At 38.1% G+C, this 26,859-nt stretch overlaps 1 protein-coding gene and 1 long non-coding RNA gene across 4 annotated transcripts in view; both read right to left on the bottom strand.

Moving 5' to 3' along the window:
• PRKN (parkin RBR E3 ubiquitin protein ligase) overlaps positions 1-26,859 on the bottom strand; it is a 938,258-nt gene that overhangs the window by 706,278 nt on the left and 205,121 nt on the right. The gene's annotated exons all lie outside the window — the stretch shown is intronic.
• On the bottom strand, positions 1,781-26,859 carry LOC149310937 (uncharacterized). Of its 2 annotated transcripts, none has more exons than XR_016281741.1 (3): positions 26,824-26,859; positions 23,050-23,269; positions 1,781-1,967 (listed from the first exon to the last, which is right to left on the bottom strand). It is a non-coding gene; the product is annotated as an uncharacterized LOC149310937 (long non-coding RNA). The 2 variants fall into 2 exon arrangements; XR_016281740.1 differs by lacking the exon at positions 26,824-26,859 and adding an exon at positions 26,766-26,823.

Genomic DNA, 26,859 nt, shown 5'->3' with positions numbered 1-26,859 from the left:
GTGACCTTAGGCAAGTCACAATCTCAAAGCCTCAAAATAATGCAATGGCAAACCACTGTGACAATTTTGTAAAGAAAACCTCATAATAGTGCCTTAGGGTCACCATAAATCCAAAATAACTCAAAGGTCCATAACAACAAACAACAACAACAACAACAACAACAACAAAGATTTTACAAATGAACTCAGGACTCCTTCAGGTATCTTTTTACACTGGGAACCCACACAAACCCCACAGATATGATGTTGATCTAGCACTGCCACCATTTCATTATTTTTATTAGTTATGGATACTCTGAAAAATATTACTACATTTCTGTTCAAGTCCTATTAACTATAAGGACATCTGAAGGACTGTCACAAGCCATGAATTAGTAGATAATATTATTAGAAGGCTGAGATTATTTGCCACATATTGTGTGATGTGAAAAACAACTACTACAGCAGGAGCAGCAACAACAACAATGTATAAAATCAGCGAGTGAGGCAATGAGCTAAAATGAGATACCCTAGATTTGCTACCATAGTAGTTACCAATTCAAGAAATGTTTTCTAGCATTTTCAAATCTTCAATTTCACTGTGGAAAGAAATAACAGAAAACAGATACTCAGACATTTATTGAAGGGCTACAGGTAAAGATAAAGGTCGTCCCTTGACATGAGTGTCTAGTCTTAACTGACTGTAGGGGACAATGCTCATCTCCGTTTCTAAGCTGAAGAGCCAGGGTTGCCTGAGGACTGCTCTGGTGCTAATGTGGCCAGCATGACTGCACCAAATACTGTTACCTTCCCACTGAGAAGTGGTACCTATTTACCTACTTGCATCTGCATGCTTTCGAACTGCTAGGTTGGCAGAAGCTGGGACTAGTGACAGGAGCTCACCCCATCATGCAGCACCTGGGCCTTGAACTGCCAACCTTCTGATCTTCTGATCATCAGAACTGGTGTCTTAACCACTACGCCACTGCAGAGCTGCAGGGCTAGGAGCTAGGAAATATGCTTCAATCTTGTTTTAGCTGAATTTATGAGGCATTTTCAGGTGAATTGCTACAGCATATCCAAAGAGGACTGAAAATACAAGGAAAGATTCCAAATATTATTTGCACAAGAATATCACATAAACCTTTAAAAAATTAGTCATAGCTGAGCCACCACATTATCTACGTATCATGTCCTTCTGGCAGCTGGAAGATCAGCAGGTGCACATCTATTATCACTTGCTGGGCTTAACTCTGACTGATGCAAAATTTAAAGTCCAAGACTACACAATTACTGATTTCTGGTGCTGAAATGCACACTACAGCCTGAATGTTTGATCCTTAGGAATACACATACTCCATATTGCCGCTGTGTGGGAGGGAGTTCACTGTGGGAGTACAGATGGAAGACGAAGTTAGTCTTTCAAACCCTCCTTTGAGCTGAGTTTGCATTTTCCAGGGTAATAGCAGGCAGAAAATTATTTTTAGATCACTATATGTTAGAATGAATGTCAATAAACTTATAAGGCGTACAACAAGATCATTCTGGCTCAGTGGTACTGAAACTTTTTACCCTTGGGACCCCACCTTTACATCTACAGGCAGACATCACACACACACATCCAACACAGTATATGAATAAAAATATTTTATTTATTTAGTGTGTGTATTTTTATTTGCACATTGATGCTGTAACATTTTGTAAGGAAATCACATCATCCAAATTAGAACAGTTTTATTTAAGTAAATTCAATATTTAACCCAATGCATGCATAAGTTTAAACATAACAAAGTTTGGGAGGAGGAGGAGGAGGAGGAGGAGGAGGGAACAGAGCCTCCAAATCTCGTGTCCCCCTTGAGCAATTCTCATGTGTCCCCCGAGGGTCCTGTCCTGCTGTTTGAGAACCACTGTTCTAACCCATTACTGCTCCATGTTCTCATTGTTCTCAGATCTGTAAAACCTGGGAAGTAGAGCTGTACTTGCCTTTCCTAAGGGAATAGGAAACAACAGATGGTAATTTAATCAGACATATAAACTCCAGATGATGTGAGCCATTTTCAAAGTGGACACCACCACTTTGCACTACGTCCAAAAATGAACAGTCTGTCATGTTTAACCCTGGTCCTCCAAGCTTGAAAAATTATTTGCATAAGCCACTTCCAGTGCATGCACATTCACACACACACCAAACAGGACTTCTAGACCATAAAATGGATGTCTCTGACTCATCAAAGTTGGCATCAAGAACACTATCTTGCTAGCTAGCCTGCCTTTATGAGGTTCGACTAAAACTTTTGAACTCAATGAAATAAGTTTAGCGAGAAGTCTTAACACTGTGCTTTTTCCAAAGTTTTGATCAGTTCTGCCTGATTCTAGCTTGAATCTACTTGAAAAGCTGAATCTGGCTGAGAATGTACTTTGTTAGCGGTTAACTTACTTTTATACCTTTCAGAATCTGGAGAAAAGTGATTCTACATGTGTTGACAGATTTTCCATATAGCAGTGTAGGATTGTCTTCTTAGTTTCCATGTCAACTCAAACCTAGCCTGGATGAGGCAGGATATATAAGGTTTGCCTCAAGTCTCATGAGAGGAAGGCCTCTCATGAGAGTTCTGGGTCCCCATGAGATCGCTAATCTCACAGCAGCCTGGAACTCACATCTGTCACCTGGGCCTTAAGAGCTGCATACCAGAAGAGTAGACACCAGCTGCTCATGACAGGAAGAATCCCACAGCATTTGATGTGCAATTTGAGGTCATTTTGCTACATACTGAATGCTCAAGGATTTTGCTGGACTCACTGAATGGAAATATGCAGGATTTGGGGCCTGTATTGCCCTCATATGGGGAAGGAGTTTGAGCCCACAAATATGCAATGTCCCATACTGTATTTGAGGCTTTACCACCTGATTAAGAGATTCAGTCACTGTAGTCTCACTGCCCTGGCAACTCAGACCAAAAATGCAGAAGGACAAAAGGAAAGGGTCCAAATTGTCTCTGCAGAAGCTTTCATGTAATACAGCTGACATTTCAGATACATGAAATACAGCTTCACGGCAGACAGACATTTATACAAACAGTGTGTGTGTGTGTGTGTGTGTGTGTGTGTGTGTGTGTGCATGCGTGTGTTGGATGTGATAGAAATTTAAACAGAATGGTGGAATAGAGTTGCAGATGGATGTTGTTAAGAGGACAAAGGAGGGTGATATTTTTATATGTTGCAGCCTGATATGCAAGTGCGGTGAAAAAACTCTTTCTCTTGTAAATATATAAAATTGGCTATAGATGCAACAAAAAAAAGGGGGGGTGGGTCGAAATATAGTTATAAAACAGGTAGGTACTTTTTCTTCAAGAAAGGTATTTGTGAACCTTTAATGAAAACAGCATATCAGTGTGGATAATGTGTTAAGAAACCTTCATCTCTGTTTAGACCTCTGTTGACAGCCTGTAATTTACTTCAGCCATCTTTCTTTCCAGGCTTTTTTAAAAAAAATCCCCTTGCTTCAAAAACAACAACAACAAAAAACATCCACCTTGATGTCACTAGTAGAGTGTGCTAGGAGACTAAAGTAGTCTGACACTGTTTTGAGGGATATTGTGCTTTCTTATGTCAATTTCTGTCCCTTTATTCTCTGGCATAAAGACTGTCTTGTTTCACTTATGTAAAATGTAAAGAGCTTGATAGAAAAAAATGGCATATATGACACTGGAGGATGAACAAGTGAATGTGCCCTTGATATTACTACTGACATTATCAGGACCTATAATGGTGTTGTCAGAATAGATGTGCCAACAGACATGTAGCGTAAGGGTTGTATACACGGGCCAAAGAAAATGTCCTCCCTCTGTTCCCAGGACAACCAGTCTGGATGACACAGGACCCAAGCCCCAGTTCTGACACTCAGCCAGGTTTTTTTAATCACCTTTTGTGTCAAATCTTTCCAGAAGATTCCAGACAGCTGTTTACAATGCATCCCACACTATGCTATCCAGGGCCGCCACCACCACTGGTGCAAGTCACTTGCTCTGAGATCAGAATAAGGCACTCAGCCATATGACTGAAGCTGGGCACCTGGTTCTGACCTCAGAGTGAGTGGCTTGTACTAGCAGCAGTGATGCTGACTGGCACAGTGGGATGCGAGTGCCAACAGCTGTCCAGCTTCATAACAGAGTGTCCAAGATAATGGAGATGTCAGGGCAGTTCTGGGGCCAAAATACTCAGGGTTGCTCCTAGACTATTCTGGCCCTTATGGATATGGTCTTAGAGTACTGATGGCATATGGAGCAGTGGCGGACACAGGCACCAATGAGCTTGAGCCAGGAATCAACAGTGGCTCTTACAGAGAGTTCCCAGAGAATTGCCCACCAAAAACAGTCTGGAAGAGAATGTGGTATTACCTTTTGATTTCACAAGCCAGAAGCTAGGCCCTCAATAGAAAACTGTCACAAGACATTTGCTTACTGAGATGGAATAAAAAGTGCAACTATTCTCCCCCTAAGTCAATCTGGCTGAGCAGTTTATTCTGGCAAGTGAGAGGCTGTACAGACCGGCCATCAAGGCCAGTCTGGGGGCGGAGTCAGGGCGTGCTGTCCATATGACTCATGCCCTGACTCCACCCCCAGGCAAGTATGATGCCATGCACTGCACCACATGGTAGGCAGCATCACAGTGTTCCTCTGGCTCTGTGTCTAGATGATGCAGTGCCAAAGGAGCACCGAAAAGCCACGCCAGAGGCAGCTATGGAGCCACTTTTTGCAGAAAGCCGAGATCGGGGCTGCAGTGTGCAGTTGCTGCAGCTTCAATCTGGGGCTAAAAGGGGTGGCCTGTACAGCCCCTGAACAATTACCAAAAACAATGAATAACAGTTTGCTGCCCTGTAATGTGTTGCCTTTTTGCCAAATGTTAAGAATCAGTTCTGGAAAGACTGAAGTTCTTCAGCCAAGTTCAACAGGCTGCAGAGAACAATCACCAACTCTCATCCGACCTTCTGCTCACTTTTGTTGGATTAGAAGTCAGCAGCATTGAAAGAAAAGGAGGAGGGTGTCAATGCCAGTAGTTTGGATGATTATTAAATATTGCACATAAGTATGTAAAAACCAGTCCAAGGGCTTTATTCAAAGGCATACATGAGCAGGAGTAGGGCTGCAACCAATGTATAGCAAATATTTGTATTTCTCAGGCCAACTAAAGCTACCTTTTGTTGGGGCAAACAGTCAGTAGGCTGCACATAGATTATGTAAATGTGAATACAGTGTGGTTGTGTTTAATGTAAATGTCTCATATTCTGATTAATAATTAATCGTGAAATAAATTATTAACAGCTTTAAACATTCCCACTTCAGGGCATTAGTAAAAAGAGTATCAAATCTTTTCAATCATATACAATTAGTTTCTTTTAAAATTATCTGCTTTGCACAGAAGACAGAAAACAGCCTTTCAAGAAAACATAGCATTCTTTTTATCCTCTCATTGGATAATTACTATAATTTCACTATTATAAAACATAATATTGTCAGATCATCCCCTGGTGACCCAAGATAAGTGTTTGAGTAATTTAGTAACCCTTTCCCACAATTTCTAGATGGTGATCTATGGTTGCAATGCCAATTTATACAGAGATCCAACAGCTTGTATTGCGCCTGGAAGCTAATGTACATAGATTATTTGGGTGGTCCAATACAGTAAATTTGCCAGAGGGAACACAAAGGCTAATAGCTTTGAAAACATGCGCTTCCCTTTCATGAGCTTCCCTTTTAATAACATATACTGTACTAGTAAATTTCCTTCAGGAGTTATCTTGTGACATAAAGACTCACAATAACTCTGGAAACTCGAGCAACTGGAAAGCTGACAAACTTTATTTTATACATTCTCTTATGATAGATAAACAAAAATATTTAATAGTGACAGTGCTTTTTTTTTTGCTTCTTAAACATTGTAAAAATATGCATTACAAAATACAGTCGTAAAAAGACTTTAGAAAAGGGTTGGGCAACTGCTAGGAGTTGAGAGACTCTGGAAGGCTGCACCATTCCCTGTACTCCCTATCTCCTTATGTGTATATCAAAACAGCTCTAGGTGAACTTGTTTTATTCCTTGTTTTAAAAAGGGTCTCTTCTGAATCTAAAACAGAAATTGCCCTCCAGCCTCCCGTGGTATTGTGATACATTATGATTTAAACTTTTGGAGGGAATAAGAAAAAATTGGGGTTCCCCTGGCCTAAAGACATCCTGTGGACACTACATGCAGACTGTGGGACAAATTTTCTGCACTTCTGCTTTATAATATTGAAGTGAAAGATTAAAAACAGATGATATTTTCTACATGGATGTAAAATTCACAAACATCTATATGGCACTGTGCCTAAAGTCCAGATATAAAGCAGGGAGGTCAGGGTTCAAAATTTTTCTCAAACCTGAAGTTAACCGAGGGCCAGTCTCTATCTATGTCTAACCTATTTTTCAAGGGAGTGTAATTCAGAGACATACCTATTTTAGTTTGGAATATCATTATGCACAGGGATCCTGTAGCCCCTTTAAGACTAAATGTGAAGAAGCTGTGGCATAACCTTTCGTTGACTTGGTCTCCTTCCTCAGATTCACTCAGTCTAGTCATAAAGGTCCATCCTGGACAACATTTTACTCTATGAGGAAACAGACCATGTCTACAAAGCTCATGCTACAATTTCTTCCACACGGTTAGTCTCAAAGGTGCTACAACATCCCTTTGCATACTATTTTTCAAAATTGTTGTTGTAAAGAAAAATGGGGAGAGCATTTATGTCATTCTGAAAGGTCTGGATAAAACAACATCATAAAAATTATATAGCCATGGACACATATTGATGCACATTGTTTCAGAGAGCTAGTCTGATAATTATTAATATTTTGGAAAACATTTCACTCTTATTTTTTTGTTAACAATGCGGTGAATTTTGAAACAATATTTTGTTATGCTCCAGAGTAGGTAGTATATGATTCCCCTAGGTTCTGGCTGAGAGAATATAAGTAATAAATACTCCAAGTCTGAAGAGTGACTTCTGAGTTTATTCACTGGGCATTTGTTTAATGAAGCCATCACTACATATTCTTTCCGCCATGTTTGACAGGCTCAAGCATGTTGCTTAAGGAATGTGTAGAAGCTTGCAAGTGTCACAATGAAACACATATCACAACTTTTTGAAAACAGCAAATTCAGGCAGGGATCCACAACAGAACATCACTGTGTACATTTATGTGCTAATAGCAATGTTGTCAGTTTGGGTCCTAGCTAACTTGCAACTGCTTTGTATTTGTGTTTGGGACATACAGAAGAAACTTTATTTTATTCTTATTTCCCATGGTGCTATATCAGTGCTAAAGAGCTCAGGTTCAGGGTTGTCTGTTTGCACATTTCCTTGGCACACAGTATTTGTGTTTCTCTTTATCATATAATATAGTGGAAAATGCAGAGCATAGGGAAGATTGACTTTTAGCTTCACAACAGTCACTGCACTGCCACTGTGGCATCTTAAAGCTTAGGTTTGTTGTTAACTGCACTCGAGTCAATTTTGACCCATGGCAATTCTGTGGATGTGACATCACCAGGACTCCCTGTCCTTCACTGTTCTGCTTCATTCCTGCAAAGTCATACCTGTGACCTCTTATATAGAATCCATCCATATAGCATGTGGTTTTCCTAGCTTTCTATTTCACCTTCTCTATTCTCCACCTTTCCTAGCATTATTGGTTTTGTTTTTGTTTTTTTGAATGAGTCATGCCTTCTCATGATGTGTCTGGAGTATGACAGCCTCAGTTTTGTCATCCTGGCTTCTAGGGAGATTTCTAGCTTGATTTGCTCTAGGACTCTTTCTGGCTGTCCATGGGATCCTCAGCACTCTGCTTTAGCACTACATCTCACATGAATTGATATTTTTGACATTTCATGGGCAGCAGTTAGGCAGCAATTTTTAAATGCAAATACTTTTAAAATGATCATTCAGATTTTAAAAAATCCTACCCAAGTAAATTGGAATATTTTCACCCCTCCCTATCCCATGCACCAAGGAGCAGTAATACCAAATAGTGTGGACAAAATACAGTAGTATGTGCAAAAGATGAACAATCCACATAACATCATCCTTAGTCTACAATTTCAGTGACTGCACCTTGAAAAGGATATATCTGGAGATGGTGCCCAACAGTGCCACTCCCCTGTGAGGATAGTTTATAATATACAGGCCTTCTTGCTTTACGAGAAAAGACAAGTATGAGGCAACATAGTAGATGTATAAAGAATATTTTTACTATAGAGAAAGTGGCTAAGGATATTTTTTTTTCTTCCAAGAATCTGGAACCATTCTATGAAGAAGAGTTGTGGTAGATTCAGGATTGACAAAAGGAAGTACTTCTTCTCATAGCACAGAGTTAAACTGGAATTTAGTAACACAATGTGTAGGTATGGCAACCAACTGGGATGAATTTACAAGCAGATTAGATAGATTCAATGGCTGCTAATTGTTAAGGCTGAATATTAGCCTTAGAGACACCATGTCTTTGAGTATCAGGTGTACTGGGACATGAATGGAGGAAGGCCATTTTATTCATATAATAATAATTTAATAATAATTTGTTTTATCTATATACCGCTATTCCAAAGATCATAGCGGTGAACAGCAAGTAAGCTAATTAGCAAGTAAGCCATTTTATTCATATGCTGCTGGTGGGCTTCCCGTTGGCAAAGAACTGGTCAATGTGGGAACAGAATATTGGACGAGATATAATTTTGGTTGATCCAATCATACTGTTAATTTTACTTCGAATTTCAGCAAAGAGGCCATAATTATGAAGAGACAGGCATCTGTAAGCAGCCATAATGCTGACATTAAGAGGCGAGACTTATGTTACAAGTTCTGTGGTTAGATATACATGAATGAATGTGCACATAATGGCTTTAACACTTATGTCAAAGTGTATTAATGGGGGTGGAGAAGAGTTATCCAAATGTTTAAGTGTGAAGGGCATCTTTCTGTATTCCAATTATACTTTTTCCTAAAGTATAAGTGAAACGATGATGCTGAATATTTCTCAGCCAGAGACCACTAAGCAACGTTCGTTATTTATTTTTTTAAAAAGAAGTCTAACCACCTCCTGACGGAGAATAACCATGATAGATTTCAGCTAGAAGGATAATTTTTCAGAAAGCCATGTGCATCTGAAAAGAGAAGCTTATAATGAAATGTTTTCTCAACCGTTAACAATAGTGGTACTAGCACAGCACTTTAATTCTGAGTGGGTACTTAAATGGATTCTTTCTTTTTATTTGATTCAAAGCCAATATCCTGATGCAAAACAAACACCATTTCCAGATTGCCCTTCTAGGAAACTGCTATTCAGTTGTTTTGATCAGAGTAAAAAAATACTATATGTGACAAGTCTGATAAGAACACCAAAACAACAGCAATATTGTGCCAGCCTGGGTCTATATCCTGTTTATGCAGTCCCCTGCTAATTTCTATGCAAGCTGACACAGCTGCAAGGAAGATACTCAGTGGTTCACCATATTAAAAGCACTCATCAGAAAAAATCAGTTACTATTGGCAGGACTTCTGAAAATGACATCAAGGCTAAACAGCTTCAAAGTTAAGTTGTCATGCAATTTCTAATTTCAGGTACTAATGCGGAACAGACTTCAAAACCCACTCATCTTGCTCTTAAAAGTCCACCGCAGCTATGGCTCAGTACTTGATACCACTGAGGCATCTTTTCAAATTAATACATATTTATTAGTCGAATATTAAAGTAGACATAAATGCTGCAGTCAAGAAGCAGCAATATGTGTAGAGTAAGAAAACTAAAAGAGATATCGAGAGGTTAAAAATTAATAGGTATGTATAACTATATATGGAAATAGATAAGAAGATAATATATATATATATATATATATATATATATATATATATATATATATATATATATATATATAACAGAAAATCATGATAATGTGTTTTACTTGTGGAAAAACGGAATAAAAATCATTAAAAAAAAAGAAGCAGCAGCAATTGAGAGGAATGTACAAAACCATCACAAGTACTACTGACTATGAATGTGATTAAATATCATTGTCTTACTCTTGTTGGAAGGGTTAGCAAACAATCGACACATTGAGAGCCTACTAACTCACATGAAATTGCTCACCTCTCATGAGAGAACAACCAAAAATTTCAATTTTTTCATTGCACTTCCATCACTTTGTAAAAATACATTTCTGTAAAGCTAAGGTTTCTTTTCCTCTCCATTCTGTCTGACAAAAGAACTGGCTGGTGGACCAAAAAGACACCACCAACCAATCATGCATTTCTAATTTTCAAGAAACCTATGCAACAAGGCAGTAGCTATTATACGTTTGCACAATTATACAATTTCTGCAAAAAACAGTTTTGCAAATTCACAAGTTCTTGTCAAGGCTTGGTGAAATGTTTTGCTACTTCACTGATAAGAAGCAAAAAATAGTCATTTCATGTTCTTGTATGAGCATAAAACAAATGATAATTTACATCCCTACTGCTAGTGGTATTAAAGAGAAAGAGAATGCTGAAGCTATAAAAAAAATTCTTTCAGGACTTGATATAGACAATTTAAGGGAATTTAAATTATGACTGAATGGGAAGACCACATCAGAGGTGAATAGATAATTGTGGAAACCACGGCCCTGAGATTGCAAGATCAGGGCTATTAATACAAGGGCCTCTTGGAGGTCTCTCATTCACAGGTTTGCTATAAACGAGAGCCATCTTCAGGGCATGTAACAAAAACAATTAAATTCCTGATGAAATCCACTTTTAAGTATCTCCAAATTTGGATCCAAATCTCCACTCTTTCGAACCTTATAAAAATCTTGCTTGTATGTAGGCCTTTTCCTTTGGCATTAATACCATTTGGTTTTTCATATTATCCCTAAGTTATAAAATATCATTTCCTCCAAACTTTTCCCTTGAAATTGTGGTCCTATTTTTAAAAGACATTCTGGTTAGCAGTGATGTCTGGATTATTTTGCAATGGAACAATTTTCCTTCAGGTGTGATTTTAGAAACAACTATTATATCTAGTTTGGAGAGGTGGCTTATGATGTGCTTGGTCCCAGACAGTGTTAAACTGGGATCAATATTGTTGACACTGAATGCAACATGTGTTCCACATTACCACACAGGAATCTTTCCTATCACGAGCAGAAGATGCCAAGGACTTTCTGCATAAAAACATACATGTTCTACCATAGAGCTACAGTCTTCCAACCACAGTGGCTCCATGATCTCAGAGTCCTTTTAATCCCTGAACACTTTCATGTCATCATCATATTTCATAAAAAATACACATGCTGTACCATAACAAACTTGGAAAAGGGAAAGGAATAGGTGGAAAAGCTCAGAGGGATCCATTTTGCATCAGCTGGACTCTAATGGAGTCTGTGCCCAGTATAAAAGGATCTATGCAGCAGATACATGAAACTCAGTGTCTAAGCACAGATATGCTAATCAGAAGCAACTCATCTAAACAGACATGGGATAGAAGGGAGAGTAATTCTAATTTTCAGTCACTTTCAAAACAAAGTAATCCCCCATCAATTTATATCCCTAATATCACTTTGTATCAAACAATCCAATCAATTTATATTCCTAATATATTGTATATATATTCTTTTATATTCCATTAGTATATTAGGGGGATGAATAGCATTATTATATATGATACTGTTACAACAAGTATCCCAGTTTGTTGTTGTCTCTGAAATTCCTACAGTACTTGTGTACTGCACATCATCATCATCATTTCCTAATGAATGCTCCAGTGTGCGCTCTCCTGTAGAAGTCATCAGATGCTGCTGGGAAGGGCACTCCTATTTTGACAACCGTTCTCTATAGAAGAAACAGAATGAGTGCTGGAAAAGCAGGCAAGTCTTTTGGATGTGCTGTCGGTACAATTTCCCATCATGCAAAGCAATGTTTTATTTTAAAGCTGATTTGTTTTTGCTTTTCTTCTTCTACCTAAGGGGGTAGAACTGACTTGGAAATTTACTCCACATAATCAAACCTTCTTGTAATCAAAGTTATTCTCTCATTGTGGACATCATAATGAACACTGGTGCTACTTATTCACAAAGAAAATATTGCTTGACACCATGTTCAGCCAGCTTTCTGTCACCACATCTTTATTAGAATAACTGACTTCTTGATTATCCAAAAATTGAAAGTAAAAATTCAAGCAGACAGACTGTCTTCTGAATTTCTGTCTAAGCTGTTGATTTTTCAGCAAGCATCAGATGTCAGCTAAGGAAGTAAGTCACAAGAATTCAGAAGAATAGTTTCTTCCAACTGTAAATGATGGGGGATTGGTTTTTTCCCCTTTTTACAAAACATTTTATATTTATTTATAAATCAGCCTATACCACTGAAATCACATGCATGTAAACTCTTGAAAGGTCACTACAAAAACACTAAAGGTAATGTAGTTCAAAAGAATGGCATTGACTTGTAAGTCTTTGGTTAAAACATCCTTCGAAACTGTGGATGTTTGGTGTATGAAGTATGACACCATAGTGTACACAGTTGGGATGGGAAGAACATTCAAAAACATTTTGGTAAATGGTCAAAAAAAACAATATTTTTTAAATGTTGGGAAATTTTGATGAAGAGAAACCTAGTTAGATGAGATTCATCATAGTTCAAGACTTATAGTGCACTTAAATGTGTTTCCACCATTACCCCCAGAAAATAATATTTTCTACACTATCCTGCACAGAAATTATTATTTTCATCTCAGAAAACAGCTTTTTCTCTGCAGGTCCCAGAAAATGCTTTTTTCTGCACATGAAGCTTGTTGTGTGTACAGAAAAATGCAATTTTCACAGAACAAGTCCCAAACTATCAATAGTCTTCAATAGCTACCAATTTTACAACTTTCTCACAGCAAGCAGAAATGGTAAATTATTCATTCTTTCCCATAAGAACAAAACTGATGTAGATCCATACCCCTAGTACAACACTTAATGCACACCTATTGAGTCAATGGGTTTATTCTAGTAATAAAGATATTTCTAGCCCCAGAGCAAACATAGAGACTGTTTAGTTCAGTATGAAGCAGTATGTAGCTGCTATTGCTATTTATGTGCTGTGTTGATAGTAATGCCCTGTATCCAATATAATCAAGTATGTAAAATTCATCACAGAAACCAAAAGTAGACTGTGATATTAAGGCCTGAATCCTATTGGTACTCATAACTAGAATAAACCCAGTAACTCAATAGGATTTGCATTACGTGTGAATGGATCTTCTTTTGTTGGCAGCTCCAATGAGATTCAGGCTAAAATCTCCATTGTTTTGAATTACCTTTGCTTCAACCTGCCTGGTGACATGACCACAATGCTGGCTCAAAGTTAAACCAGGAGAGGATTACTCTTAAGTACTTATCAATACCCCTTGTCTGGGAGTGATTTGTTTTCATTGCAGATTCAGCAGCCCCATGGGTCCAGCAGCTAGGATTGCACTCTTTAGGTGCAACATAAACCAAAGTTGGGCAGGCTGCATGTAGTCCCATAGGCCATTTTTCTAGCTCACATAGACTTCCTAAGAGGTAAAAACAATAATTTTTTTTAAAAAAAACACAAAAATGTCATCTAGGGGATGTGTAGGGCCTTTCTACCATGTCTGACCCCCACCATGTTTTGGACCCAGCCAGGGCCAATTCATGCCCAAGAAAGGCTTGGCTCAGCAGTTCTCCTAAATCAGCCCTCCCCTTCCTCTGCATGTAACACTCTGGATCTCAAACCAACTCTTCCTCCCACAAATAAAGTTCTTCTGTTGGTATAGGTTTGAGTAAGAGCCTGTAGTATGGCTATGGGGAAGCTACAGAATGGAACAAAACAGGAAAATCCACACAAAGGTGGAGTGAAACCCACTCGTGAGTCCCAACTATTATCTGAGAAACACTGGCCTTCAGAATTTATTCTGTTGCCTACGACATCAGCTCCTACTGCTTCAATAAATGTTGGAACAAATCAGGAAAGGAACCCAGCACTTACTGGACCAGGACTCTGTAGTCCAATAAGGCAGATTTAGGGAAAGCATGTGGTCCCCTAAGGCTGATTGTGGCATTTAATGTGGAAATATTCTTGCTGTGTTGTTCTTCTATCATCACATTTTACCAAAAAAAAAAAAGCATTCACATTTTAGCACAAAGATGGAGTTCTGTGACCCATTTTCTTTCCTGTAAGAATAATACCAGAAAGTCAAAAGTATTAATGTACAATCAAGTAAATTGTTACCTTTGTCCTCATTATTCAAATAAAATGGTGCCTGCATAAATTTGTTGCAATTTTTATTGGAAATAAGAAAGCTATCACATCATAACACTTCCAGTAAATCCAATTCAGAAGCCACTGAGCTGACATCAAAATGCTCTGATTAGAAATTGCTTACTGTAGAACTAAGTTCGCTCAAAGGATTTACCAGATAAAAATGTCTAGTTATGATAATCCACCCAGGCAGAATTCACTATTACATTTACAAAGCAAAGTGGATGCAAGCAAAAAGTCGATCAGAATTTTTCTCGCAGAACTCAGAGAAGCAATTTTATTTCCAGTATCATATTTGATCCAATTGAATCGCTGCCTTTTAAGTTGCACTATTATTCTAAATACAAGATTTTAAGAAAATGGTCAGTATAATGAATTGGTTGAAAGGAAGAAAAAAAAATAAGGCAGGTGATATGTTGAAGGTATATCAGTCAGAACCAAAAGAGGTAGCTGGATATGTATGAAATAAAGAGAGGCTTGTGCTCATAGAGGAGGGAAATATTCAAAAATATTCCCAAAATCACCCCAAACATTTTTCTCAAGTGTTTGGAAACTCCAAAGAAGCAACAAATAAGAATCTTTGTAGGTCAAATTCAGAAACACAGCCATGTTAGTATGGAATGTCAGTATGCAATGGGATCTTGTAGCATCTTTGAGGCAAACTGTGTAGAAGAAGTTGTAGTATAACTTTTTATAGACTTTGGGCTGTACAGACCAGTGTAATAAGCTGGCTTCCTTGCAGCATGGGGGCATGAAATACGAATGACACACACCCTGACGCTGCCCAAAGCCAACATCCTGTTGCCCCACTGACCACATGGGGGGCAGCTTTTCGGTGCTCTGGAGCCGTAGTATTTAGACACTGCACTCTGCAGGAGCACTGAATCCATGGCAGTGGCAAAAAGGGTGGCTTTTTTCCAGTGCAAAAAGGAGAATCATTTTGCAGCTTCTTTTGGGGGTGGAAAAATGCTGGAGTGAGGCTGTGGCATTCAGCTTTCCCAGGGGCAGTGTGTCTGCTTCGCCCTTTGGTCTACTGTCTTACAAGCATGGAGTGAAATGTTGCTGGGGAAAGATCTTTATATTCATATAGTCTGATTATAAAGGTCCTTTCTTGGCAGTACTTCATCCCATGCATCTGAGGAAGTAGACCAAGTCTGCAAAAGCTTAAGCTACAACTTATTTTGTACAGTTAGGGGCTGTACAGACTATCACAAGGGGAGGCCTGCAGCCGCTGCTTTTAGTGCCAGATCAGGGCCGAGGCAACAGCACACAGCCCTGATCTTGCCTTTTCACAGAGCAAAAAGAAACTGCAAACACATCTCCTTTCTGTGCCATGGAAATGGTGCTATAGCCACCGGCACCACATATTTTTGGTGCTCCCTTGGCACTGTGTCATCTACACGCAGCCCTAGAGGAGCACCGAGATGCCGCCCGCCATGTGGTGCAGTGAATAGCATCACTCCAGCCTGGGGACAGAGTCAGGGCATGCATCGTGTGGCCACCATGCCTGGACTCTGACCCAGGCCAGCCTTAATGGCTGGTCTGTATACCCTCTTAGGTGCTACAAGAACCCTTTGCATCTTTGTAGAGAACCTAGGAATCTAGGAATTTTAATTGAAAAATTGGTCAAAAGAACCTGAGTCGACTTATCCACAGGTCAGCGTTAATATTGTAAATACTGTACTTTAACTCTTATTTTAAAAAAAGAAAAGGAAAAAAAGAAACATCCTTTGGTGACAGGCAAGAGCATAATCTGTCCTGGAAGCATTGACCCCCATCTACTTTTGCATCCATCCAACCTTTAGGATGAGCACAGTTAGGCCTGCTGGAATTTTGTAAGTTCTTTACCATTGTTTTCCTTTGCTTCATCCTTTAGATCCTTTGTTACATGTCCCTAAGTTTACCCTCGATCTGGGAACGCGGTGCCTAACCCTAAAATCGGCACCAGCACTGCACTTTTGCGTGGTTTGTACCACTCCTCTGTTGCACCCCCCTTACAAGTACATCTGGTATGAACATGGGAAAGTACCTTCTCAGTGTCTGCCCCCCCCCCCCCCCCGGCTCTGGAATTCCTTTCCCAGAGAGGTTAGACTGTCACACTCCCTGCTTTCTTTTTGCAGACAAGCAAAGACCTTTCTATTCTCACAGACATTTGATAAATAATGATATAAGGCTTATCTTACACAATGCCCTGGATATGACTAATTATTGTGTTTGGGTGTGTGTTTAATGATATACAGTTGGACCTCTGTATCTACCAGGGATTCGTTCTGGACCACCTATGGATCCCAAATCTACATATGCTCAGTCTTGTTTTTGTTAATAGCATGGTGCCATTAAGAAAAATGGAGGCTTGCTGCAGATGGTTAGATCCACAGATGGCAAGTCTACCGATACAGAGGGCGGGCTGTATATTTTAACCTGGTTTAAAAATTTTTAAATAATTTAATTACATTTAATTGTTGTGTCTTGTGGATTTTTAACAATTTATTTTCAATCATTGGAAGCCATTTCAGTCCCAATCTGGAAATAGGCATAACAACAACTACTACTACTTCTACTATTTTTATTATTTAATTTCATTATGGGGAAAGTATTTTATGTTCTGGTTCCCATTTTAACAAGAAGCATAAATAGTATAACTAACACCAATATATTGGTTTTGATCTCTGGTTCTGACAGAGAGAAATTATAATAAGAGATGCAATCGAGCTCCAACAAAGTATGGCCCTGATTCCTGAATTTAAAAGATAACTGATCTTATTGCAGAAGCAACAGAAATGTGTGTTTATAACACACCAGCACCTGAAAGGGAAAATATTATTAGCCTTCACCATATTTATTTTTGAGCAGTTTCCAGACTGTATGATATGGATTAGTCACAGCACTTGACTTCAATCATAACATTTCTTGGGTTTCTCTTCACCACAGTACATCAGTGAGTTTAAAATTAGTATTTCCCACATGCCAGCCCCAGCAGCTACTGAAATTGCCTCACCCCACACTACTGTAAATACATGTGGCTGGTCAAAAGTCCCATCTCCTATATATTTATTACCATATCTTTGTGTCCTCAAAGACCAGGAGAGTTTTGTTCATCTTTGTATCAGATTGCCAAAGGATAGAGGTAATACATTCCATCAAAGATTTTTTTAAAAAAATTAAAAAACAGAGGGCCTATTTTAGCAGTCAAGTCTGGATAAATAAATTTTATCTACCAACAAAGGTAAATGCCAATTCATATTTAGGCACATGTTAGTTTCACAGAGGTCTGAACATCTTGTATTTAATGTTCAAGTATTATTAATTTTGTTTAAATGTAGTGTACAGTTTCTAACATTTCAATTGGCCTTGAATGACAGAAAACTGAATTACTAAAATAATGAACTAAAAGCAAAAACAGGATCGATGGCAACAATTTTCTTTTTAAAATGACAAATAAAGACTTTTTCACATTGCACTTGGATTCTAGCAAGGCAATCTGTTAGCTTTCCCTTAGCAACTCAACGCAATGCTGTCACCTTCATAGGATGGAAAGAATATTCACCAATTTTCTTGTGCTTGATAAGTGTCAAAAACCCACTATGAGAATTGTCACCTTTGTATGAGAATGAAAAGTCCAGCAGTTTTTATGCCCCTCCCATTTCTGATGGATTCTTTGCAAAATAACAATAATTCAATGTATTTTATGTAGGGTTGCCATAACTGTCTACCTCCAAACCGGGACAAATGGGAAAAAATGTAGGAGAAACGTAGGACAATATTGTGGGTGATGTCATTAGAAAAATACTGCTGAAACTCTAGAAAATTTATAGATCAAGATGTTAATCATATACATCATTATGGATTTCTGCCCATGAGGCATTTTATAAAAAAGAAAATATAATGAAAGATAAATGGATTACGTATGGTGATATGGTTACAGTTCAAGAGAAAAAATATACAATAAAAACACAAGAAGATATAAATAAAAATGGGATTCTATGTCATTGGTTGTTCTATAGACAGCTCAGAGAGAAAATAAAAATAGAAATAAAATTTCATGGAATCAAAGATAAAAGGGCAGAACTGGCGAAAGTACTAATAGGTGAAGACAAGAAAATTATATCTAAAATATATAAAATTATTTTAAGATGGGACATAGAAGAGTAAATTATGAAAGATCCAATGGTTAAATGGGACCAAAGGTTTGGCTATACAACAGAATTAAACAAGTGGGAAAAGGTATGGAAAAAAATGGTAAAAATCTCATCCTCGAAAAATAGTAGAGAAAATGTATACAAAATGCACCTGAAAAATGATCAAAAATGTATAAACAAGTGACCATTAAATGTTGGAAATGCCAAAAAGAAATAGGAACATTCTATCATCTTTGGTGGTCATGTATTAAAATTAGAAAATATTGGAATTCTATGCACTAAATAATTGAAAAAAAATCTAAATTCTAAAACAGAAAGATAACAGATTTGAAAGGTGTTAAAATGAAACAGGGATGGCACACATATTTATGTTACAAGTTCTCCTGTGTGGACAAAGAATTTAATATGCATTACATTAGGAAAACTTTGTTTAGGGTTTGGAAGCAGTATAAAAATTTCTTTTATTCCAAAATACCCAAATGGGTTTCTCCACAAGAAGCCTTCCATAAAAAGGAATACCCATATAATGCAAGATGGATTAAGTATGTAGATCTACTGACATTCACAAAAGGAGACCCCCAAATCAAAACCAGAGATCAATTGGCACAAGAGGGGAGACTAATAGATTGGTTACACTATCATCAACTAAAAGAAGAATTCCATAAAGATAAGAAAAAGGTTGGAATAGAATCGGAATGGAAGCCATTTGATAAAATTCTATTAGGAGGAGGGGAAAGGATTTATAAAAAAGATGTATAAACATCTCCTAGATATTGAAATGAAGGAAGAAACTATATAAAAAAAGTATGATAAAATGGATGAGGAATATAGGAAGACCGATACCACTAGCAATGTGGGAACACTCCTGGAAAAATAATCAGAAATTTACGAAATAACACACTAAAAGAAAATTATCTCAAGGTGTTCCACAGATGGTGTCTAACCCCATCCAGATTATCCAAAATGAAGGCACACTACAATAACAAATGCTGGAAATGTAAAGACAAAATCGGAACCTTTTTCCACTTATGGTGGCAATGTGATAAGGTGAAGAAATATTGGATAAACACACATAATGTGACATTGATGTGATCCCGCCTCAATCTACTTAATATAGTAGATATGATTCAAATAAAAATGACTCCAAATATGATTAGTGTAATTTTATACATGATATCAGCTGCACGTATCTCATTAGCAAAAAGTTGGAGATCTAAGGTAATCCCCTCCATGGATGACTGGAAAACAAGGGTGTGTGATTTCTGTATTATGGACAGTTTGGCTATGTTTTCAGCAGGAAAAACTATTCAAGAGTACGAAAACAAATGGGAAAATGTTAAAAGACTATGGCAACAGGTATGACGCACTGTTGCAGAGTAGGACCTGTTTAAACAATGAGTTAAAGAAGAAGACGCTGGTACATAAGGCACGGAAATATATATGTATCTACATAATTTTTTCTTTATTAAAGATTAGGAATTCACATGTTATAGTGTATAAACAAATATCAGTGTAAACTTTACTTTATTTTACCATACTTTTATAGTTTCTTTTTTTCTTTTCTTCTTTTTCTTTTTTGTTTTTTCCAATGTAATATAAATGAAAAAATTCAATAAAAATTATTTTTAAAAAATTCTAAATTTGAAAATCCAAATGAAACCAGAACTATATCTACTAGGCATGATATATGACAAAATAAAATATAAAGATGCTAGGCTATTGCATTATATGACATCGACAGCCAAAATCATAATAGTTCAGAAATGGAAACAGATTTCAATCCCTTCAATACAATAATGGTCACTAAAATTATTTGAGACGGCTGAATTAGACAAATTGACATGTCTAATGAAATATGAAAGCTCAGGTAAATTTGCAAAGAATTGAGAACAGGTAATAAATTATCTGAATAATATGTGGGAAGAAATGTCAATTATTGGTTATCAGGATTAAATAAGAGTAACTATTGTATATTTATTTGGAACTCAGATTGATTGAAATACTTAAGATAGAATAAAAAAGCATTAATATGTGATAAGGAATAGTACAAATAATATGCATAGCATAGACAGCATAGCTAGAAGAGAAGGAAAGATATTGTATTAAGAAAATGAAAAAACTCTTATTATATGATGTATTATGTTGGTTTTGTCTTTTTTGTTTGATTGATTGATTTTATTTATATTTTTATCTTATGTTAAGTTATGTTTATTGTATGTTATATTTATATGTATGGCATATTTTATAAAATAAAATAAAAATAGTGAAAATACATAATCAAAAGAAAAACTACACAGTATCATCAAGTACACATGCTATGCAAGCATCTCTGAGAAGGTTTTCATTCCCTTTTGTACTGCAATGTAAAGATTCTGTTTATAAAATGGCCTGGCTGACATTCACAGAGACGTAATGCACAGCAGATGACAGCTCTCCTGGCAAATCCAGCCACTTCCAGCTTTTAGAATACACAGGCAGAGCAATTTTCTTATATTTGCAAGATAACAGTGATATCGACTCCACTTATGAACGAGATTGAAAATAGTCCCATGGGAATTCAAGTATTTGGAGACACAGACCAAAGAGGAAATCCAATAGAAACAGAAGTCATATTGTTGAATTGCTTGAGTAGGGAGTAGATAAAATGAAGAGCTGAGAACGCAAGTGACCCAAGCAAGGAAAATATGACAATTGACATAGGAGAATCCTATTTGAGATAATACACAAATATACCAGAAAGGTACCACTCTGATTCTGCCTCCCTTTTGTATCTATGTTAAGTACTGGACTCAGGATAAGCTACTTTTTGGACTAAAGCTCCCCCAGCCAGTGGACATGCCTGCTGGGGATTTTGAGAATTGCCAAACAACCACAATTTTTGAAGCTCTGTCCTGGCATACATTTCCTCTTTAAAAAGTTAGTGACAGTAACATAAAGGAAATTTGTGTGTTTGAGGCAGTGGAGGATGGAATGCAGTGAGTTGTCTCTCTGCTGTCTCTTGCCTTGCACATATATATATGCTCTAAAATGGATGCACACAAGTATGAATGTGGCTTCTGGGGTGTTCCCCCCTACCCTTTTTTGGTATTTGACAACAATTAGGTCATATGTCCAATCCTCCTCAGCTAAATGAGGGATACATTAAGCTGGTATTGTATTGTATTTTCCAGCTTGAGTTTTAATACAGGCTAGTTCCTGAATATAAGTGCATGAAGAAGCATTGATATTACCTTATGGTCAACACCTATGGCCCCATACATAGGATTGGAGCGTGGCTTTGGCCAGGGACGTAGCCAGGATTTTAGGAAGGGGGGGTCCAGACTAAGTGCCAGCATTATAAAGGGGCTTGGGCGTGGCGGCGCAGCAGCACACACCATTCATTTTTCTTATGGAAGGGGGGGTCCGGACCCCAAGAACCCCCCCCCCCTTGGCTACATCCCTGCTTTGGCGTAGCTTCCGGACTCTTAGGACACATGCGTCATTTAAACAGCACACCTCCAAAGTGACCTGAAGCAGCTTTATTTTGGCCTGTCTGTATGGGGCCTATGACATAGACTTTATGAAAATTTTGCAAGTGCCAACTAAGAATAAATGCAGTTTTACACCACTTTAACCACTATGGTTCCATCCTAAGGAATCCTGGGATTTGAAGTTTGTTGTGGCACCAGAGGTCTAGGACAGAGAAGGCTAAATATCTCACAAAACTACAAACCCCAGAATTCAACAGCAACAAGCTATAGCAGTTAAGCAGTGTTAAACTGCATTAATTCATCAGTGTAGGTGCAGCTTCAGTCTGAACTTGAGGATGAGTAATCATTGGCTGCTCTTTTTCTTGGCCTGCAGACAAGGACTCCCAACACCAGAGGATCACACTGTAGACCTTTTGGAGAGCCTACGTGATTTGGTTTTATATTGACATCATTGGACTAGAACTTGGAAAATTGAGGTTCACATACTCCCTAAGGCATGAAATTCACCAGGTGACATTTGGACAACCATTTTCTCTTAGCATTACTTGCTTCATAGATAGTGGCAGTGGATGGTGACTTCCATATCCATGGGGCAGGGAATGAATTCTAGCTTCTAGTCTAAACTTAAATGGAGCTATTCAATGTGCTGGATCCATTTGGGGGACAGCATTCAGCAGATCAAGCAGCTCCTTTAAAGTCTGACCTAAAAACTGGACCAGATTCAACCCCACACAGACAGGGAATCTACTAACTAACTGCCAGGTGCATAGAGTTTTATGAACATAATGTGAGCAGGAAAGGGGTGATAGCTCACTTAAGGACCTAGCTGGAAATTATTAGTAACAAATAAACATCAAAAGCAACAAGTCCAAGCTTTGCAGTTAGCTCTTGTAAGTTTGAAAGAACTGACAGCTTTCAACTAATTTCTTAAATCTGGAGCCACCTTGCCAAATAACAATGTTTGGTTGCAGGATGTTACCTGCAGTAGACATCTAGTTAGCAACATTATGGTAGTAGAAGTGTTTACTCTCTTTCTGTGAGTGTATATATTTGTGTCAATATCTTAGTTTATTTTATCACATGGGGAAAGGAAGAAGACCAGAAAACAATTTAGTGATTCACTGTTCCTTACCTCAGTACACGAGAGCTTCTATGTGAGCAAATGGTGAGGGTTATGGGGACAGAGTTCATCAATTTGGATAGCTCCAATAAAATTCATACTAAAACCCAGAACAGATGCACTGCCATATTGAAATGGAAGCCACCAGCTGCCACTGGCTCCACACCTAGTCAGGAAATGTATTAGTAGTGCTTAGTTTCAACCAGCGTCTTCTTTAGTTGCATTCATTTTCCTGCATTTTGCATGAAATGGAAAGTTTGATCTTCATGAGAAGGTTGATAAATGCCAACTTTTAAAAGGCAATAGCCTAACAACCTTGAGCTTTGCTAAAAATGTTTTTTAAAAAGCAGCAGAAGATGCAGCAGCAAACATTTGGATAGTACTTTTCATCACAAGTAAAATATTCTCATCAGAAACTCTGGCATCTCATCTACTTCTTCTGACATTAGCTATAAAATAAGACAATTCATCTTATTAGCTGGACAGGAATGCCCTTCAAATAACAGAAAAAACGATTGCTTGTAAACATCACTCTTGCTCTAAGCTATTTCCTTAATAACTGTTGTTTTTGAACTCAGCTTACCTGAGGGTGGGGAAAGCCAGGAAGTTTTAGAACTTGTATTTATAAAATCAAAGATCTTAGACCACTGTGAGCTTATTTTTGTCTTAAATATCATAATCCTAAGCAAATCAAGAATCTGCCTCCTTTTCATAAACCAGTGAGGCAAATTCTGCTGGTCGAATGGAAGAGGTGGAAAACTTTGTTCATTCCCCTCTTCCTGTGCAGTTCCCTATGTTTTGTGCCCACTCCCCAATTCTCCCAAACAGTGGAGGAGAATGTCTCTAAGACTGCCTCCATGAAGCAGGAGCATTCTGAGCAGAACTCAGTGTAGAAAACACTCCTGCTGGTGGAAAAGAAGTTGGCCCCAACTTGTTATATGCACTGAAGAAATCCAACTCATCCCCATGGAACTGAGTTCCAAGAACACGCTCATGACTGATGAATTGGTCCTACTGAAACAAATGGTTCATTTGAGGACTCCCATTTTTAATCAACAAGCTAGTATTATTAATATATTTTGCAGGAACAATGAACTCTGATCTCAATCACATCCTCATCCAGCGCACCAGGGCTTTTGCAACGTCAGTTTCCAAGCTCTGTTGGCATAGGGAACCAGCCCTTTCAGGGATTGAATGGTGTAGGGGTAGGGGTTTGGTAAAGGGGTGGGGCTTCCAGAGGAAAGGTGTGTGTCTCCTGCCATTATCCAGCTCCTGGGGATGCCACAGGACAGAGTCTGGCCTTTAGGCCAAAACAGTTCTTCATCCTATATATTTATACAAATCAAATCACTGATGATAATAATCAAGTTATTTCTATGGAGTTTATTGCATGGCTTAAAAATCCAATTTACCCCTGCTGCGCTGAAGACTCTTCTGGGATAAAGTCGGCTATTATCAGATGCAAAATGCTGCCGCTGCCATTGCCAGACTGAATCTCAGCTAACCTCTGGCTAGAAACTGTGCTCTGCCAGCCTCTTTTTCAAAACCAGGAAGATCCTGGCTTTGCAAATCGGCCAGCTGAGTGCAGCTTCTAGCCAGACGTTAGCCGGGATTCAGCCAGGTGGCAGCATCCACAACATTTTACATGTGATAACACCTGACTTTATCCCGAAAGAGACTTCAACAAGTTAGGGATAAGTCAGGTTTTTAAACCACACAATAAACTCCTATGTCAAGAGAACATGTTATAACTACATGTGCGCTTGGAAATAACCATTATCACCAGACTGGTTGGATGTATTACATTTTCCCTCCCAAATGGTCTACCATCCTAGCAGTATCTCATTCCACAGAGAATTCTAGAGAGGCTGTTTTTTAATCTCCATGAATTACTATAAAATGAGAAGTGAATCTGATTTTTGCTAAAGGAATTGATGTTAAATAGCCCCATTTTTCTTTATGCTCTAGGACTTTGTGTTAGTAATGCCAAAAGTCTATCAGGCTCTAAAATTTCACATTTTCATTTCCTTCCTCAAATACTTACACTATGTTACAGCTTTAATAAGGTTTCATTTTTATTGCAATGCCACTTATTAGCCATGATGAGAATAAGTGTAAGGAGATTTCCTTCCTAATTCCTTGTTTAATGGGCTTCCTGGGTAGGACTGGGATTGGAGAATGACTGGATGAATCACAGGATCAGTAATAGTACACTAAAGCTTTTATCCATCTCGCTGGCTCAAATGCTGTCTACATGGGTAATGATCACATCATCATAGAATAATATAATGAACTTCCATGTGCTTTAAGATAGCTAATAAGACCCTGCTCCAAATTATCTTCTTTTGCCAGAATATAAAATCTTGCAGAGCACTGCAATTTCTGCTGTGACTCCCCCACCCAAAACTGTCAATTCCTTAGGAAAAATATTTACCTAAAACTTAATCCTTGAATATCTTTGATTTTGTTGCCCTGACAGTCCTTCCACTGAAACCAATCACAACTGTTTTCTCCTCTCTCATTTTGTGTGATCCCTCCCCATGTGTTGCCAGAAATTATCCACAAAGGATGAAAACATATCTGCCTAAGGGTGTAGTGGTAGCAAATTTACTAGCACAACACTTCTCTTCTTCCAGATTCTACTTAGAAGATTCTACTTAGATTCTACTGGAGAGTCTACATAGAAGAAAAAGGTATGTTCCCACTGACTCTGCTTGCTAATCCATACATGACTAGCTCTCCTAGAAAGGTATAGGACTGGGGGGCAGGGGGTCATAAAATATGATCTAGCTATATCTTGCAGTCTGATGGCCTGGTTCCTATTTTCAGGACTGCAATGCAAACATGGTACAAGAGCACACAACTCAATCAGTGGCATCACTAGGGCTTGTGCCAACCAGTGTGGTAACTCATGCTGCCACTCCTCCATTGATGCTGTCCCATACCAGACCATATAGAAGCCTTAGTAATGTCTTTTGTACTAATATTACTTGTAAATTATAATTCCCATATATTGCTGAATGTAATGACAATAGTTGTGACATAAACAGCTAGAAAATTTAAAACTATACCTTTAAATTACAACATCATAAGCATAGCCTAAATGTATTTATATGTAAATAGTTTCATCTGGTTAAAGTGAACATTTGGAAAGATGTGTTGTTTTTAAATAAAATTTAAAAATAGTTTTAAATAAATAAAAACATGAGGCCTCTGCTTTCTCCACCCACTGAGCCTCACCCCTCTCATGCCTTTTCTTCTGCTGAGCTCCAGGGTTTTAAAGGGATGCAGACAAATGCTACAGCCCATTTCTGGGAAGCAGTGGTTCACCTCTCCCCTTGAGGGGGCACCCAGTGTGGTCCACAAGCCCCCCACAACCCCCTAGTGATGGCCCTGAACTCAATACAACAATAGCAGAACAGAAAATCCAAAGTTTTTCCTCATCTAAAAGCAATTTCAAGTGTTGCTAGGGCCATCTGATCTTTATCCATTAAAATTATTTACTCCTTTCTCACACTCTACTACCTTTGCATCCATCTCAATCATAAACAAACCGAAAAGACTTGATTCTGTGCCAATGGAACAAGAACAGGTACATGTCTCACCAACAACACATTAATAAGTCAGCATTTGCAAACAGGGAACCAGCAGGCAAGGACTTCAGACTTCAAAGTAAGCTCTCAAAATATCCTATCGCATAATAACACACACGAAAAAGAAATACCCACTCTCAGCACCTTATCTTGGAAGTTCACATTGGTTAGACGGTGACCTTTAAAGGATTACCTTAACACGCAGGGAAATCAGCCCCTCTCTGATGTG

This window comes from Sceloporus occidentalis, unplaced genomic scaffold, assembly GCF_023333645.1.
Source record: "Sceloporus occidentalis isolate IW3139 unplaced genomic scaffold, rSceOcc1.0.p SCAF_6, whole genome shotgun sequence".
NCBI lineage: Eukaryota > Metazoa > Chordata > Lepidosauria > Squamata > Phrynosomatidae > Sceloporus > Sceloporus occidentalis.
This window is presented reverse-complemented; position numbering and strand designations above follow the sequence as displayed.